General features: G+C 49.6%; 1 protein-coding gene across 2 annotated transcripts in view; it reads right to left on the minus strand.

The window, feature by feature from the left end:
* KDM5B (lysine demethylase 5B) overlaps nucleotides 1-15,479 on the minus strand; it is an 856,576-nt gene that overhangs the window by 135,896 nt on the left and 705,201 nt on the right. The window lies entirely within an intron of this gene.

Below are 15,479 nucleotides of genomic sequence, written 5' to 3' on the forward strand. Positions count from 1 at the left end.
CACGTAAAGTGCGTTTTAAAAAATCTCAGCGGGCGAGCGGAATTCCGCTAGTGCGCATGAGGTTAAACACACAGGATATCCTGTCAGCAAGTCAACAATAAATTAGATCTGACTAAGCTATGCACATGGGGTGGTTTTAAAAGTTATTAGTCTTAAATAATTACTATTTTTTGTGCACTTCCAGGCTATTGCACATTTTAAGTAGGTGTATCCTACAAACAGATAAGGGGTACCACCCAATACCTAGTTGGTCCTTATAGGGAATGTGCCCTCACAATCCCCTCACGGATTGCTATCAGTGTTGTGGTTTCCACTGTGTCCAACATCCATGTGTTTCTTGCTCTGCTCACAGGAGCTCTTATCTTCCCACAAATCCACCTGATTTTAAGGCATGCTTTCATCTTATGAATTCTTAAGGATGAGTGTGCTGTCAATGTGAATGTGTCCGAGAGGGGATCACCACTCTGTGAATGTGGTCCCTTCTGACACAATGTCACATGACCAGCCCCTCCAATCAGTGTTCAATGTTGTAATTGTTTTTGTACTACTATGTTCTGTCACTCTGTTAGCAGGTGTAAGGTATAGGTGATAGATTATCACTGACCCAGCCTGCACTGCGGATTGCTAACCTGTGGGATTAGCGCCTTTTTATGTATCTGTTTATATGTTACTCCTTTAGGATAAAGTTGCTATACATCAATTTTCAACAACAATATTTAAAATTTTTCTCATTTATTCACTTGTTTTATGTGAGGTCCAAAAAATTCATTTTTACACCAAGAAACATAGAAATTAGATTCCTAACAATATAAACAAATTCATATAATCACAATGCAATTAATTTAATCTTGCTGTGAATCCCAATGCATTTCGAGATCATGCGATCTCTTCTTCAGGGGAACAACAATGTACCTCAAAGGTGCTATCAATGCTGGCAAGAAAATTACTAGCCCCTTTATGGTAATTCTCGAAACTTTAGTAGAATGTAGACCGGAATGACCGGAGGTCTGTGGCGTGAGAAAGGGCTCCTGTGGTTCTGGTCACTAATCTTCCCAGATAGGATTTTTCGGAAACTAAGATGTTGTATCCTCCGTGCTTATTTAGAAAAAATTCACCAACCCTCCGTCAATGATAGCGTTACACCTCGAGTGCTGGGACGACGTGTCCTGAACGATTCTTCTGAACGCATACGCCGAATTTCCAACTCTCGTCACCAACCCTGTTAGCAGGAGCTCGCTGACTTAGAAGGGGATTCCTACAAAAAAGTGAGAGCGGATGACTTGTGTTTTGGTGCAGGTGCACTCCAAGGCTTTAGGAAACTGCAACACTCTTGGCCTTGGATGTTTTCGGACAGCCCTGTGTTCATTAAGTCTATCAATCATGTAACCGCACTGGAGGTACTGCATGCTGTTTTTGTCATCATCAGAGCAGGAGACACTACAACATTTACCCCCATTCAGAGTTGCCACTGCCCTCTCAAACCAGGGTACATGACTGGGGTGGTGGAAGCACAATTCTAGTCCAAAGGCCTTTTCTTTTTTTTTTTTTTTTTTTTTAAAACCTTTATTTACAAATGCACAATACACAGCGTCTGCCTACAACCCCGCAGGGCCGGCCGCTATGACAAAAACTGGCTGAGCAAAAAGTGCAATACGAGGCAGTACGTTGCTGAAGCAATCTATCACATCAACATTATCGGCAAGAGCGTAATATCATACAAATAGGATAAGAAAGGTTTAATTTTATGTTTTTGTCGAAATGAACACAAACAAACAAACACATGGTATCATAGTGGCAAGGGTTGCTGGAGGTGGGAGGGGGGGAATGGATGTAGGAGAAAAAACGAGGGTGAGGGGGGGGTGGCGCGCATAAGAGAGCAAAGCATGTGGTAAGTAGAGGAGAGGAACGTAAATCACGGAGAGGAGGGGAGAGGGACTTCGTAGTCAAGTGGAGGAGAACAGATGTCTCCACGGTAAGTATTCCAGGGAGCCCAAACTCTGGACCACTTCCCTGGGCGCCCCCGGGCTTCATATACCGTCTTCTCTCGAAACATGGACCAGTCCATGTTCTCTTTCCAGGCACTGAGCACTGGCGGTCTCGGGGAGCCCCAGAGCTGTGCGATATCCCTCTTCGCAATCATATTGCCTAGGGTGACCCAAAGTGTCTGGGCAGCAGTGCAGTCAGTCGGTTCCCACACATTCAACAGACAACGACGCGCCTCAGGAAGCAATGGGACCCCCGTGACACGACTCATAACATCATGCACCCTCGACCAATACGCTACAATCACTGGACATTCCCACAAAACATGAAGAAAAGTACCATCCATCCCACACCCACGCTTACAGCGTCCGTCAGCAACCAGACCCATTCGCACCAGACGCATTCCAGTAAGATACACGCGATGAAGGATTTTCAATTGGACAAAGCGAAGTCGTGCCGGAATAGCCACCTCCTTAGGGGAGGACACAGCGGACTGCCAGTCCTCGTCGTCCAATTCAAGTCCGTCAGCAGTCCAGGCAGCCCGGAGCTTCTCGAGCTGGTCAGCTCTGTTATGAATGAGCTTCTTATAAATTAAGGAGATGGTACTGTCTGGGACATGGCCATCTAGAACTCGATCCTCCAGAGGGGAGGACTGCGGAACGTCCGTACCGGAGGGGAAGACCGAAGACAAGGCATGTCTCACCTGCATATACCGGAAGTGCTCCCTATCATCGAGCCGGTATTCCAGCTTTAGTGATTCAAAGGACTTAACCGCGCCACGTGTCCAAAGGTCTCCCACAGTACTAATCCCGATCATGTCCCATTTCTCAAACCCTTTCGTCTTCCACAGGTTGCCCAGTCGCTCCGAGTCATACAGTGGCGTCATACGTGTCAGTCTACCACCCCAGCCCGTGGCCACCGTAGCATCTCGCCATGCCCGCACTGCACATTTCGTTGGGCCCGTAAGGAGTCGAAAGGGTGCCTTAGAGTATAGCGCCCTATTAAAGTTGCCGCCGGGCAACAACAGTTTATCTAAAGCAAAGGCAGGGGCTGGCTCCGGAGAATATGTCGCATGGTTGATGGCGCTCAGGTGCGAGGCCCAGTAGTACCGTCTAATATCCGGCAGCGCAATACCTCCGTCGTACCAGGAGAGCGTGAGCTTAGATAAGGCAATGCGGGCACGGCCATCCCAGATAAGTTGCCGCTGTAAACTTTCGACTTCATGGAAATAGCGGGCAGGAACGGGGTCAAAGAAATTTTGCAGGGCATAGAGGAAGCGGGGAAGCGACATCATCTTAAAGAGCGCCGCCCGGCCCAATGGAGATAAGGGCAGATCGCGCCATCGCCGAACATCCTGCTTCAGTCTGCGGAGCGGAGCATACAAGTTCCGCTCATAGCGGACCGAGGAGATCATGGATACATGGACCCCCAGATACTTAAAACCGTCAGTCGCTACCAGAATGGGAAATCTGCGGGGGAGAGGCGGTAGAGTACCAGCTATGGCGTAGACACAGGACTTGGTCCAGTTAATGACCAGTCCCGAGTTCTTACCGAAGGACGTGAGGACGTCGAAGAGGACATTGAGTGACTTCTGAGGGGAAGTAAGATAAAGGAGGATGTCATCCGCATACAAGGAGACACGATCCTCGAGGTCAGGGGACCATCGGATCCCTTTGATCGAGGGTTCCCACCGGAGCCACGCGGCAAGAGGTTCGAGTGCCAAAGCGAACAAAAGCGGAGAAAGGGGACATCCTTGTCGTGTGCCGCGGCCCAAAGGAAAGGGGTCTGAGCACCTCCCATTCACAGCAACCTGAGCTAGCGGCTGTTCATAAAGAAGCTTGACCCATGCGATGAAATTGGGGCCAAAGCCAAATTTGGCGAGGGCTGCCCATAGGTAGGGCCATTCAATGGTGTCAAATGCCATCGTGGCGTCAAGGGAGGCGATCACTGCTGGCTCGGCGAGAATAGAAGCTCTCGCGAGGACACTGTGGAGCCTACGCAAATTAAGAGCAGTGTTCCTGTGAGGGATGAAACCGGATTGATCCGGATGGATCAAATCACAAATGACCGCAAGCATCCGATTGGCCAGCACCTTAGCAAGGATTTTGGGTTCCGCATTAAGGAGGGAGATGGGGCGGTACGAGGCACAACGGTCACGAGGTTTGCCATCCTTATAAATGACCACTATGGTAGCAAGGCGCTGCTCAAGGGGGAGGCATCCAGCCTCAACCGCCTCGAGAAACATGTGACGCAGGTGGGCGGCCATCTTGTCAGGACAAAGTTTGTAGAGTTCAATGGGGAGTCCGTTAGGGCCCATTGCCTTACCCGAGCGAAGGGAACGGATTGCGAGGGCAATCTCGTCGACAGTAAAGGAGGCTTCCAGAGCGAGGCAGTCCGCCTCAGACACAGTAGGCAGAGCAATGTCACGCAGGAGGAACCTGGAGTCGGCCTCATCTCGATCACTAACAGGCGTATAAACCATACGAAAGTGGTCAACAAAGCACTCAACAACCTCACCCGGATCCGAGACAGTCACACCAGAATCACGAACAATGGAGGGAACAACACGACTCGCACGCTCAGTCTTGTCCAGCCACGCAAGAAGCTTGCTAGCCTTGTCACCCACATCATACAGTCGACCAAGTTGATTTGACCGCATCAATTTAGCAGCATCCGTGACACAGGCCTTATAATCTGCTTGTTTCAATTCCAATTCATGCAACAGTGCAGGCGTGTCATTCCCACCCAACTCACTTTCAAGCGCAGTGATTTCAGTTTCAAGAGCCACAACAGCCTCCCTCTTGACCCTACGCTCAGTGGCAATGAGTGACAGGGCGGAACCCCGAATAACCGTCTTGAAGGCCTCCCAGAGAACAGTGGGGGAAGTGACAGAGCCCAGATTCTCAGAAAAATAGCAATCTATTGCCTTAATCAGGTCTGAACGGAGCCGGGGGTTTTTAAGATGCCAGGGAGGGAGCGGGGGAACTCTGTTACCATGCAAACCACCCACAGAAATCGTGATCAGCAGGGGGGAGTGGTCCGAGATACCCCGGGGGAGATGTCGAATCTCACGAACAGTGGACAAAGTGGAGGCTAACATAAGAAAGTAATCAATACGGGAGAGGCTGCCGTGCGCGCCAGAGTGAAAAGTGTATTGTTGGAGCGCGGGATGTAGTGAGCGCCAGACATCTACTAAGCCAAAAGTGTCAGCCATTTCACTGAGCCACATCTGGGACTGTGGCAATACTCTAGGGGGTAGTCGGTCGCAGTCGCCGGACATGACAGAATTGAAGTCCCCGCCCAAGACCAACAAGCCGTCTGGCAGCCCAAGAAGAGTCCTGCCTAAATCAGCATAAGTGGTAGCCTGCAGTCCCGGGGGGATATAGGCAACAACAAACACGACCTGTTTACCCTCCCACCTCCCCGAAACAGCAGCATACCGCCCACGCCCATCAAGGATAACATCATCAATAGCAAGAGCAAGGGAAGACTTTACCATAATACCCACACCCCGGGAACCCGAGGTGAAACCCGCATGTGCAACCAGTCGATAACCCCGGCGGTCTAGGGCCTTGCAAGCATTACCAATCAAGTGGGTCTCCTGGAGGAACACAACATCAGGGGCGTGGCGCCTCAAGAATTGCAGTACAATGCCCCGCTTAATCCTGTCACCCAAACCATTGACGTTCCAAGAAAGAATCCGCATTTCACCCCCCCCCCATTACGGCAAAAACATTCCACACCCACCCCCCAGCAGAACCCACTATAAACAATCATTGCAAGATATGAAATACCATGAAACAAAGAACAGAACAAATTAAACGAAACACAAACCAGACCCCAAACACCGACCCCAGAACCCAAACCCGTTACAACACCCCCCTCCCTGCACCCCTGCTGACTAAAAAGCCACCCCCAACTGCAGTGTGCCTGTCGCCCCATACTTCTACACAAAGAACCCCCCGAGGAGGAAGGGAGAAATCACCCGTTACCACACCGCCACGGGCAGAGTCATTAGGGAATAAGTCAATATGTACAGTACGTTGCATAGTCTCAATCGGAACCTCCAGGGCATCTGTTACTCCTTGGTCGCTGCACCACCTTCCGCACCACCAGGGCCTCCGCTCCCAAAGTCATCTGCCGGCAACGAGTCCAACCAGTCGGCTGCACGTTCAGGTTGATCAAAGAAATAGGCACGTTCCCGATATTCAATCCGGAGCCGGGCCGGAAACAGCATGGCATATTTCAGTCCCCGGTCCCTTAGGCGACGCTTCACTCCGAGGAAACCTGATCTTTGCCGCTGCACTTGAGGAGTGAAGTCTGGATATATGGAGACAGAGTTATTGTCATACTTCAGGGGACCATGTTTACGGGCGGCCTGGAGGATAGCATCCCTGTCCCGGTAATGAAAGAGCTTGGCGATGATAGGCCTCGGCGGGTTCCCCGGCTTCACTTGACCTCCGGGGAAACGATAGGCGCGCTCCACGGCAAAGAACTTACTAAGTCCTGCCGGAGCCAGTTGGGCGACTATTAGTTCCTCGACCAGAAGATCGGTCGCTACCGAACCATCGCCTTCCGGAACTCCGACAAGGCGTATGTTGTTCCGCCTGGCCCTGTTATCATAGTCCTCCATCCGCTTGAGCAGTAAGTCGTGCGATGCGCGCAGATTGCTAATTTCGGATTGCGCCTCAGCCATGTCGTTCACCAGGCTCGACGTTTTAAGATCCAGTGCCTTCACCCGCTCATTTGTTTTGGCCAGGTCGGCTCGAATCAGAGTTACATCCACCGCCACCGTGTCTATCTTGGTCACTACGGCCTCGAATTGTTGGCCCATGTCGGCCTTGAGTCCAGTGATGGCAGCCATTAGGTCTTGGAGCGACACTTCCGACGTAGACGATGTGTCCGTTTGAAGTCCTTCAGCACCCATGCATACGGCCCCGGGGGAGCCTCTCGGCTGGGTATAGCGTTCGATCATGTTCGTCTGGATCGATCCCCCCCGGGTCGCAGCCTTCCGGCGTCTTTCGGCCTCCACTTTCGTCGCCATCTCGCATTCAGAGTTGGCCGGTTAGCCAGAGGAGGTGACGAGCAGGTAGAAAAGTCTCGAAACTCCGATGCGCCAGTGAGACAGAGGTGTAGCGGCCCCCTTGCCAGTCCAACGGAGGATCATGCAGATCGAGAGGGCAGCAGGCGAGGCAGAGTAGGAGGAGACAGGAACAAAGGGAAAGAAACCGAAAGTGAAAGCAATACACCTCCGGCGGGCCAGATGCCAGGCAGCCGTTGTTGTTCAATTACAGGTCGGCCACAGTGGGCAGCCAAGTCCCCGGTCGCGCCCGCGGGCAGGCCAGAAAGTTCCAAGTTGCAGAAAAATGGTCCCCAAGGTCCGATTTCGACCGGAAAAGGATCAGTAGCATCAGCGATGATAGCGCTGCAAAAGCCCGTCAAAATGACCAGGATAGGTGAAGGATAGATAAAGGAGGACGGCGCGGGTCTCGGGAGCTCTCTGCTCACGCGACCATCTTGGATGCCCGCGTAGCTCCTCCCCAAAGGCCTTTTCACATGTACATATGTGATTCCATAAAAGTATTCAATCTCACAACTACTACAGATAAGTAACCCCGTCTTTATGCAGTGTGAATCTTTTCTTGACTGTGCACGGATTCTGTATAGCTTTTCTCCCTCTTTGGGATGTTGGATTTAAAGGAATGTGTTTGTGAACAGGTGTTTTAGTACAGTCTGTCCCACCTGCCCTTCCCCGTTGACTTGAATGTACACACACAACAGCTTCTTATGAAAGTATGTATGAAGGAGCATGAAGTTTCATAGCAAAGGGCTTCATTGACACACTGGTGATTAAAACTACAGTGGCTGCCTCGTTACTTGTGGAATATGCTCTTATTTTCTCTCTTAGCATTAATCCTGTTGTCTAGTAAAATGTTTGTATTTTTTGCACTATCCACCTTGCAACAGTCACATTGGTGACTGGCATACTCTTACTTGCTGAAGAAAACAAATTCAAGAATTGGCTCAAATTCCTCATTTGTTTGGTTACTTTCAGGTAATACATAACTGCCTTCCTGACATCCAGTGTGTCGGGCCATTTCTGCTTGTGTCTTTGGATAGTTGTGCAGTGATATTATAACATCGATAGCATTCATTTCTGTCAATTAATAACAAAATGGTTACTTACCAGTAGGAGTAGTTTTGCAGCATGAAGAGTTTTCTGGCTTCACATACTGGGCATCATTCCGCCATCTAGTGGTTGGGTCCAGAATAGTCTGTTTTTTTTTTTTTTCCCCTGGTTCTGTCGACCACCATTTGGTGCTAGGTACGTCCCCTTTGTGACGTCAGACAGTATCCTGGAGGTCAACGTGCGTTTGGGCCATCTTCTGATTCTTTTTTCTGTTTCTATGTTCCCTAATCCTTGTGATGGTCCTTTTCTTGAGTTACTGATGTTGTAATTTGCTTCCCCACCTATTTGTGTTCCTTCCAGGGGAAAGCCAGGCGCGTCGCATGTGAATCCAGAAAACTCTTCAAGCTGCAAAACTACTACTACTAGTAAGTAACCATTTTGTTTTGCAGCGTGAATCGTTTTCTGGATTCAAATGCTGTGCATCAGATTCACCAGATTATGTAGCGGTTCTCCCGTGGTTGGGAGGCTGTGGTGGAAGGAAGACTTAGCAAACAAGTATTGAAGCACCTTTTGTCCAATTTGAGCTTTCTTATTCATATGTATAACCACACAATAATGTTTTGTAAACGTGTGCAGCGATGCCCATTTTGCTGCTTCGCAGATGGCATTGATGGGTACATTGGCCATAAAAGCTAGCATTGCTCCTTTCTGCCTAGTGGAGTGAGCTGTTGGTTGTATTGTTATTTATTTTTGGCATTGGTATAACTTAATTGTATAGCTTGTACTATCAATCTTGCAATAGTTTGTTTCGTGACAGCTGAGCCTGTGTTGGTATGTGAGTAAGTATCAAACAACTGATTTGTTTTCCTTATGTTCTGCCTTTTGCAGATAGTACAGTAGTGTTCTCCTTACATCCAGTGTATGGAGGATTTTTTCTGCCTTAGTTTTAGGATTTTTGAAGAAAACTGGTAGGATGCGGTTTTGATTTAAGTTATACTTAGTTACCACCTTTGGTAAAAAATGTGGGTTGGTTTTAAGAATACCTTATCCTTGTGGATTTGCAAGTACGGTTCCTGTATAGTTAATGCTTGTGCAACAAGTTACTTACCTTCGGTAACAATAGATCTGTAAGAAACATTAGTAGTGAGATTCCTTACCTTAGAATTACCCCCAGGCGTCAGACTGGATCCGGAAAGTTTGTCAGCCATACCCCTGCGCGTCGGAAGGTGGAGTTATGCGGCTCTGCGTCAGTCGTTGTGGTCGCCAAGATGACGTTGTGGCAGCTAGACGCCGCCCATGCACGCTGACATCAGTTCTTTCTTTTCCTGCGCCAGCAAGCGCAGATCTGGAGAGAGCGGTATCCCCAGTCACGTTTTGACGTAGTTTTTCGAGGCCTTTTCGTCTTTTTTCGAGTCGATCGACTCCTGGTGCCGTAGGGATGCCCGGTTTCAAGGCCTGCGGGGTCCCGAAAGTTGCTTGAAGTCCGGCAGTCGGTTCCGTGCCGTTCAAGGTCCCGGTTCCGTGGGAGGTCGAGGGACTGGTTGCGAAGCCATCACCATCACCATTGTTCTTTGGGGTCGAAGTCAACGAACTCGGGGTCAGGTAAGGCGAAGCCTCACAAGAAGTCGAAGAAGGAGTAGTTTCTGTCCTGTAACTCCAGTTCTGTAGTAGGGGTATCTCTGTTATAGTCATAATCTAGTGAATAGTCCCGCCCATGTGCGCGGACCCCGGAGCAATCAAAAATAATCTCTTAAGCTGTCAAAACATGCAGACCTGCATAGACACTTAAAAGAGAATTTAAAAAGACAGATAATGCAGCCTATATCCACAGGCTACACTGTCCAATACTTCAACTAGACATTCCACCAAAAACCACAACAGCACAGCCTGTCCAGGGTTTTCCACAGAGAAAACCTTGCCTTTAACAGCAAAAACCCTCTGGAATGATAGAGAGGAAGGAGTGGACAGACAAGCCCCATAGGCTGCCATTATGTGGCTCAAAACAGGATACTGTGCCTTTAAGAGAACTTTCCAGAAGCCTCACAGTATCCCAGAATGCAGTGCAGGTCCCTTTCACCTTCAGTTCTTTTTTCCGGCTCCTGCTAGCAGGACCCTGGGGCATTAGCTCTTCTTTTTTGAGTTTTTTCTATACAATTTTTGTGATATTTTTGGATTTTTGTAGCTTCACTCGACGTCTTTGGCCTTTATCTGCATTCTGCTGTGTTATTTTGGCAGAATTTCTGCAGTCTTCTTGTCTTTAGACTATTTCTAGTCTGACAGGTGCTTTGTCTGCAGCTGAACTGAAGGCCAAAGCTGAAGCTCACAGGGTTTGTACTCTGTGCTTGCCTGTGTCTTTTGACACCTGTCTTCTCTGTACCTTCTTTTCTAGGGGGCTTCGGCTTCCAGGTTTCAAACAGAGGAGTTTGAAGGCATCCTCAGCCTCTTGGTGAGGAGAGGGTAGGTCCTCTACCGAGTCCCATGCTGTGATCTCTGGGGTTCTCCCCAGTAAAGGCACGTCTGAGCTATGACGCGGTTCCGGTCTGCGTCGGGGCCGTCATGGGGTGCCTCGACGTCGTGGGGTGCCTCGACGTCGTGGGGTGCCTCGACGTCATGGGGTGCCTCGACGTCATGGGGTGCCTCGACGTCATGGGGTGCCTCGACGTCATGGAGCAGGGATGCTTGACGTCACGGAGCAGTGATGCTCGAAGTCACGGAGCAATGATGCTCGGCGTCATGGGGCAGGGATGCTCGACTTCATGGGGCAGGGATGCTCGACGTCATGGGGCAGGGATGCTCGACGTCATGGGGCAGGGATGCTCGACGTCATGGGACAGTGAGGCTCGACGTCATGGGACAGTGAGGCTCGACGTCATGGAGCGGTGAGGCTCGACGTCATGGAGCGGTGAGGCTCGACGTCATGGAGCGGTGAGGCTCGACGTCATGGAGCGGTGATGCTCCTTTTGGGGCATTGGTCGCTTGGGCTCTGCTCTCTTCCGTTGGGTCCGGACGTCACCATTAGGGATGACTCGGCGTCTCCGTGTTTGACAGCGTAGTGACATTTTGACGTCTGAGTGTTGGTTGTCGTAGAGACAGTCACTGTCTTAGTGATGGTGACGTCGTAGTGAGGTCGACGTCATGGGTTACAGCCGCAGAATACTGCCGGCTCTGGACACCTGGGTCTTGTTCCAGTCCTCGCTCCGTGGTGAACCTCTCTTCCTAGGAGGGGACTTTGTGTTCCCGGCACCTTCCACTCACTACGCAGAGCAGTTGATCAGCGTCGAGGAACCCTTCTGATGGGGAGTTTGTGGTTACTCACCACGTGTAAGCGAGGGACGTTGGTCCTTTTGCATAGTTTTGAGTACTTTCATACCTACTCGTCTGCTAGGTCGCCTCCTGCTCAACCACCACTGGTGAGACCACCGGGGATGTTTCAGAATCCTCTCGGTTCCCTCTCCCGCCCACCACCCCAGGGGCCTTTAGCCCCTCAGTCTGCGAACCTCCATGCCTTGATGCCAGGGATGCGTCTTCCATGAGTACGGGGAGTCTCTCTCCGACTCTTTACTGGTTGGCGGGACTTAACGTTCGTCCACTACCACCTGACAGGAGGTTCTGGCTCCGACCGTGCTCCTGACTTGGTCGCAGGGGTGGCGGCATGTAGACCTCGTGCTGTGGCCCGCTGTTGCTGGACCGTTGTGGTGAGATCCAAATCTGCCAAAATCAAGAAAGCTCGCTGGGGAGGCCGCTCCTTCTCTCATACGGCGGCGAGACTTTGGACCTCCCTCCCACTCTCTCTCCGGGAACACAACAACCATATGTCTTTCAGGAAGGCCCTGAAAACGCACCTGTTTGTTAACACCTGCTAATCTACCCCAAGCCCGCACTAAGTAATCATTCACAAGCGCTGCGAGGCCTCCGGGTAGCTATGCGCTATACAAGTGCAATTTCCATTCCATTCCATTCCATTCCATTCCATCCCTCTGTGGGGGTGTTTTCTTCACCGATTTGTGGTTCCTCTGCCGAGAGACAGGAGGGAAGCATTACAAGAGGTGGTCTAATGGGCCTGATAGTTTCGGATCTGAGCATCGGTGTCGGAGCGGAGTTTTCTCTCCTGCCGACCCCCAGGTATTGTGGGTCGGCAGGCCATGGCCTGCCTATTTGGGCCGTCCTGACGACCCCTGCAGCCTCAACTCCAGTGGCCCCCCCAACCGTGCCCAGCAGAGGATAAGATTTCACAACGCCTAAAGACACCCCTGCACCCGGCGCTCCACGGCCCTTGTGCCCAACTCTTGGGTGTCTACCCAACCTACAGCTCCCCAACTTACCCCTCGAAGTGGTGGTTGCACCTGAAGAATCACCGTCCCCAAACCTGCAGCCTTTGTTCGTCTTGCAGCTTTCCCATTGAAATCCATTGGACGCCCGACAGCCCAAAAGCACCCTGCTGCCCCACTTGGCCTGAGCAAGTGACCAGGAGGCCAGCTCCCACAGCCGCGGGGCCTGCCTGCTAGCAGCCACCAACCGAAGACCCCCTACACGCCATAGGCTAACATTGGGCCTACTTTCTCTGCACCCGGCTGCCCCTGTGCCGCTGAAGGTGTAACTACTGTACCTACCTGAACCTGGGAGACCCCCGGGTCTAGCACCACAACCGTAACTCTGCCAGTCAAGTGTTTACCTGAAAGCCGATAGCTTACATTTTCTCCATAGGGTAACATTGACTGGTTTTCACTTGGAAATTCTTCTAAGTGTCGAGTTTTGAAACTTCGAAATATTCACAAAAAAAATCCGATCAATGAAAACGAAATTTCTCACCTGTTACCAGGAGAGATCCCAGTGCGGGATCTTTGTGCCCAGCACGGACCCTTAAAAGTAATTACAACTGATTTTCCGATAACCTGATTTTACCCCATAGGTTAACTTGCCTGGTTTTTACCAGAAATTCTTCAAAGTGTCGATTTTTGAAACTTACAAATATTCCTTAAAAATCGCCTGTTTGAAAAACAATTTCTTTCAACTGTTTACAGGAGATGCACCAGGGCTGAATCCAGGATCCAGCTCAGAGTAAGAAAACATACGCAAAGTAACTGAAGAACAAGTTACTTACCTTCGGTAACGCTTTTTCTGGAAGATACAGTATCTGCCTGTGGATTCCTCACCTTGTGAATATCCCCCTTGCGTAAGCAACATTCGGAAATTCTTTTGTAGCTTCGCGCCGACGTGGACTTGGACGTCATAGAGACACGGCATCGCTCGCGACTCCGCTGACGTCACCGACGCCTACAATAGCCCACGCAGGCGTGATGACATCAGTTCTGCCCTTTTTCCCGAGCCTTCGAGGCACACGGACGGACCAATGACAGAAGATATATACACAGTATACACAGTACACAATAGTCAAGGTAACACACACAGTGTGAAGCAAATGCAGAAAACATTTGAAATAAGGATAAGTTACTTACCTGTAATCCTAGTTCTCTTCCAGGGGTATCCTCATCAAAGTCATAAGCACTGAATATTCCCGCCCATGTGCGGGACCCCGGAAACAATATAAAAATATATATGTAAAAACACATATATCTCGCTCCACATATATGTATGTACATATATCATTTTTCTCACACCAATGCAGCTCCAAAACTGAGGCTAAAACAATGAAAACACATATACATGTACTGCAATTAGTAAGGAAACAAAAAACACATTAGGTCAAATAACCCTTGAACTTTGTGTTTTAATGAGTCAAACCACTCATAAATCCTGAACATTGCTTATAAATAGACATTGTTAGCCCTCAGGCTGCATTGCAAAACAGTAGCATAGAAAATGAAACCATTTTCACCAAAAACTGGCACTGTGCCTTTAAGGCAGCCATGACCCCAGGCTTCCCATCATGCCTCAGGGGTGACAGTTAGGTCAGTTGTTCTTTGAATAACCCTGAAGACAGGGCTAAACTACAAAATTGAAATAGTACCAAATCACATTTACCTGGGGAGGCGGGTGGGTTGCTTATGACTTTGATGAGGATACCCCTGGGATTACAGGTAAGTAACTTATCCTTCTCTTCCAGGGGATCCTCATCAATAGTCATAAGCACTGAAAAGAATAGCAAGCCCATTAACCACCTGCAGGTACATGACCCAACCAATCATAACAGCCAAATCTTTAGCTGTTAAACAGATTCCTCAGAAAGGGCCTGGCCCACCTGGGTATCTTCCCTCGTGTCAGAATCTAGACAGTAATGTCTGGTAAATGTATGGACAGACCTCCAGGTCGCCGCTTTACAAATCTCAGACATGGGCACATCATGCAGGTAAGCCGCCGTGGCTGCTCTACCTCTAGTAGAATGCGCCTTAGGAGTACCCCCTAAAGGTCTCTGCGCCAATTGGTAAGCAAACTTGATACACGAAACGATCCACCTGGAGATAGAGCGTTTCGAGGCTGCATGACCAGTTCTGATCGATCCGTAGTTAACGAACAATTGATCAGAATGTCGAATAGACTTGGACCTGTCCAGATAGAACTTTAAAACCCTTTTCAGGTCCAAAGAGTGTAATGCCCTCTCAGCTGGAGTAGAGGGATTAGGAAAGAAAGTGGGTAAAGAGATAGACTGATTGACATGAAAATCTGATACCACTTTCGGCAGAAAAGTAGGATGCGTTCTAAGCACCACTCTGTTCAAATGAAAAACTGTATACGGTTCTTTAGTACAGAGAGCCTGAATTTCGCTCACCCTACGGGCTGACGTAATCGCTACCAAAAAAGCCGCTTTCCAGGAAATATGCTGTAAAGTAGCTTTATGAATGGGCTCAAAAGGAGGGCCCATCAATTTCGATAGGACTAGGTTCAGCTCCCAGGGCGGAGCAGGAGGCCGTACAGGAGGGTACACCTTTTTCAGACCCTGCAGGAAATCTTTTACTGCTGGAAGCTGAAAAAAAGAAGTCTGTGAAGGTGATCGCCTATAAGCTGTAATAGCGGCTAAATGCACCTTAATGGAGTTAAACTTCAAACCTGCTTTAGTCAGGTACAACAAGTATGGGAGAACTGCTTCTTCCTGACTCTTTACCGGATTGTGACCATTCTGCATGCACCACATATAGAATCTCTTCCACTTGCATGCATAAGAATGTCTTGTGGAAGGACGTCGTGCTTCTTTCAGAATGGACATGCAGTCCTGTGGCAGTCCTATATGGACGTACTGAATTACCTCAGGAGCCATGCTGCCAAGTTCAGTGACGGAAGGTTGGGATGGTGAATCCTCCCGTTCATCTTCGACAACAGGTCCTGCCTGCATGGAAGCCTCTTGTGAGGAGACACTGATAGGCGACGTAGATCCGTGTACCACCATTGTCTCGGCCAGTCGGGGGCAATC

This window comes from Lissotriton vulgaris, chromosome 5 (genome assembly GCF_964263255.1).
Source record: "Lissotriton vulgaris chromosome 5, aLisVul1.2, whole genome shotgun sequence".
Lineage (NCBI taxonomy): Eukaryota > Metazoa > Chordata > Amphibia > Caudata > Salamandridae > Lissotriton > Lissotriton vulgaris.